Raw genomic sequence first — 4048 nt, forward strand, 5'->3', positions numbered from 1 at the left:
ACAGTCCGACATGAAAATTTTCTCAGAGATAAGACTAGCCATTTCTAGTAGATTTTGGAGCACTAAATTTGTAAAAATAAAAACTTGTATATTTGAATTTTAATAAAATAAGGCAAAGAGCAAAATCGGCTAAAAACGGCTAATTTTTTTTTGCAAAACGGCTAACAAATCGGCTGCCGGCTAAATTGAATTTTTTCCGGCTGTTTGCTATCGCAACCGGCTAAATCTAGCCGGAAAATGGCTAAAATGGCAACGCTGGTTATGATAGCGCCGTGTTGCTCTTCCTCTTCTTGATGTCCGCTTCATGCTCCGATAAGCGAACTGCAAGCGGACTTTTGGTTGTCCCAATGTAAATTTTATTTCACCTTTTGTTTTCACTCCTTCGCATGTTATTTCGTACACTACGTTATTTTGTTGGTGCGGCTCTATAGAAGTTTTGGTTTTGGTAAAAATTGAAGACAACGTGTGATTTGATCGGTATGCTAGTATTGTGTTTTGGTTGTTAGTGTGTTTCATGATTCAATAATACAAGCAGCGTTGCCATTTTAGCCGTTTTCCGGCTAGATTTAGCCGGTTTTGATAGCAACTAGCCGGAGAAAATTCGATCTAGCCGGCAGCCGATTTGTTAGCCGGTTTGTAAAAAAAAGTTAGCCGTTTTTAGCCGATTTTACTATTTGCCAAATTTTCAGGTGCAAAAAGTAAACAAGTTGTTCGAAAGCAATAATGCAGACCCAATGAAGATTTTTAATGAACTCAATGTTTTACTTTCGCATCTATGCTCCCTAGTGGTTATTAGCGCGGACACATTTGATCCTATATGCTCCCCGTTGGAACCATACCTTGCTCCATTTCCTCAGTTTTATCACAGTATTGAAGAGTATTTAAAAACAAAAGTAAGCACAAACGCTTTTGACCACGAAGCCGAGAAAATAATTCGAGAAAATGGTCGCTATTTTATTATCACTTTAATAAAGGAATTACGCCAACGCCTCCCTACAAATATTGCCACACTAAAAAAATTGACTTTTTTCGGTTGGAAATGCATTAAAAGTAATTAAATCAAAAGTATTTGTTCAACTACAGCAACAAAAACACAAATATAATGCCGACGAAATAACATCCATAGAGATGCAATGGCAACGGTTAACGTTACAAACCTGGAGTAATTTAGACTCAACTGTAAAATTTTGGGCCGAAGTTTATCAAATTCGAAATGCCCTAGGAGAAAACCCTTTTGCTGACCTTTCCAACCTAGTTTTTAGTTTTCTTGTTTTGCCTATAAGTAATGCAGAAGTAGAGCGAATATTTAGTTCAATGAATATAATAAAAACTAAGCAAAGAAATCCAATGTGCGTTAAAACGTTAAACGCCATTTTATATATAAGATACGGTTTAAAACGTGAAGAAAAATGCTGCCATAATTTTACTGTAGATGACGATCTCTTAAAATTAATGAATTCAGGTGATATATACAATAGTGATTCATTTAATGATGAAGAATATACACTCGATATAAATTAATGGTGTTAACTAGTCTTTCGTTTCTTGCGATTTATTTAAATAAAGCATGTGAATTTTCACTAAAACATTTTAGCCGTTTTTAGCCGCTTTTTTTTGCTAATCTAGCCGGTCGGCCCAAAAAGTTCTGGCAACACTGAATACAAGGTTCGATAAACTGACAGTTGTCTCTCTCGCACCGCTCCCTTAGCAGTGGCACAGTGTTGCTTCTTTGCAAATTTACATGGAAACAGTGTAGCTTTGGTGTGAAATAGAACTATAAGATTTTGCGCAATATGTTTATATGTATATGCATATGAAGCATATTTAACTGATGAAAACATAAACTGTTTTTAAATTGGATGTTTACATCAATCTCATAGTAGTCTTATTTTAATTTTGAGTCATTTTGCAGTTTTTATACAGCTAAATAGCACATAAATTACGTAATTCACGTAGATATATCAATATTACGTTCAACATTTCGTTTAAAATACCAGATTTCCTGCAAATACATCAGAATTTACAAAAGGAGTTTCACTACTAATTGCCTACTTTGCGTACTGTTCTACTACCATTTTCGCACCAAGATATTTCATTCTTCCCCTTTCTCCGTCCTTCGTAAATGCAACCTTTTGTAAGGGAGTGTCAAACCGCAGCTGTCAATAATTATCTAACCTTGTATTATTGAATCATGAGTGTGTTTCTTATGATCAAATTTTTCGCTCAGCCTAGACACATATGTGAAACTGTAGTAGCGTTTTGTCTCATTGGTTGTTGTTGTGATCGTAGGGTTATTGCGTTTGTCATTAATGTCTGTTCTTATTTCTTTAACTAGGCTATGTATTATGTGCTCCGGATAGTTGTTACTTTTAAGAATTTTAAATATTTTCTTTATATTTGCGTCTTATTGATTAAGTTCTTGGCAGTATTAATTTTGTACTTTGAGGGTTGTGACGACAAATAATTAATTAAACGTCCCGAGGATGTAGGTTTCGAATACCAGTCAAATATCAAAGAGTCATTTCTTCTATGGATCATAACGTCTAAAAATGGAATCCGTAGGTTGGTTTCTGTTTCTATTGTAAACTGCAATTTTTTATGATATTTGTTAAGTTTTGTCAATATGGTGTCCACGTCGTTTCGTTTAACTATGGCAAAAATGTCATCCACATATTTTACTATTAATTTTATATCAATTTCAAAGTTTTCCTTAAGTTCTAACACAGTTGCGTTCAGTAACTCATCGGAATTCATCATTCATAATCAATATAATGTCAGCAATAGCAATTGACTACCAACAAAATAACGTAGGGTACGAAATAACATGCGAAGGAAGTGAAAACGAAAAGTGTAATAAAATTTACATTGGGACAGCGAAAAGGCCGCTTGCAGTTCGCTTATCAGAGCATGAAGCGGACATCAAGAAGAGGAAGAGCAACACGGCGCTGTCGCAACACATATCAGCAAGCGGACATACAGCTGATCTAACCAAAACAAAAATAATAGACAAAGAAAAAAGGGAGAGAACAAGATTCACGTTGGAGAGCTTACGGATATTACAGAATAGGGACAAGACAATTAACAAAAAGGAAGACACGGATGACATCGCGACTGCATATTAACTTTGTTTATAGCTAACATCAAGCAGTACGACAAGTGTATCACACGACGCACAGTGGGGCAAAAAAGGTTGTCGTGGACAAATTAATTTTGAAAGCCGAAATATGAACCGATTTCAAGTTTCTTTTTTATAAACGAAAGATAGTTAAATTCTGCGTCGAACTGTTCGAGGCGATTTTTTTAAGAAGCTCTAGTTTTTTATTTATTTATGTTGAAAGATGAAAGAAAAAAAATTTTACGTTTGAATGCTTCCACTTTTATGGATAATACTTGAAATTAATGTCAAATGCCTGCAGTTATTTAGAAAATTAATTATAAACATTTCTACATAGGATTCCGCTAATTAAGTAATGTATTTAATTTGTTATCTGCACTAATATATATTTTGAAAGCGGTTTTAGTTTCTGTTCGGAAAACTCGAGAACAGCTATACCGATTTGTTTGAAATTTTGGACGCTTACTCCAACCCCTCCAAGGATGATAATACGAGGGAAATAATTTCGATATACAAAGGGGGCGTGGCCCCTCCCATACAAACCAAAACTTGCATTCTGCATATCTCTGGAAGTGTTCATGGTAGAGTACTGGAACTTGGTACGGAGGTATGTGAAATAAATCGCATACTAATGAAGAAAAATTGGGGCTATTGGAAAACGGGGCGTGGCACCTCCCATACAAACCAAAATTTTCAGTCTGCATATCTCTGGAAGTGTTCATGGTAGAGTACTGGAACTTGGTACGGACGTATGTGAAAGAAATCGCATACTAATGAAGAAAAATTGGGGCTATTGGAAAAGGGGGCGTGGCACCTCCCATACGAACCAAAATTTTCATTCTGTATATCTCTGGAAGTGTTCATGGTAGAGTACTGGAACTTGGTACGGATATAAAAATAAAATATAAATCCACATTTCAAACTTTGTGCAAA

Source organism: Rhagoletis pomonella, unplaced genomic scaffold (assembly GCF_013731165.1).
Source record: "Rhagoletis pomonella isolate Grant_MI unplaced genomic scaffold, Rhpom_1.0 Rhpom_scaffold_00118, whole genome shotgun sequence".
Lineage (NCBI taxonomy): Eukaryota > Metazoa > Arthropoda > Insecta > Diptera > Tephritidae > Rhagoletis > Rhagoletis pomonella.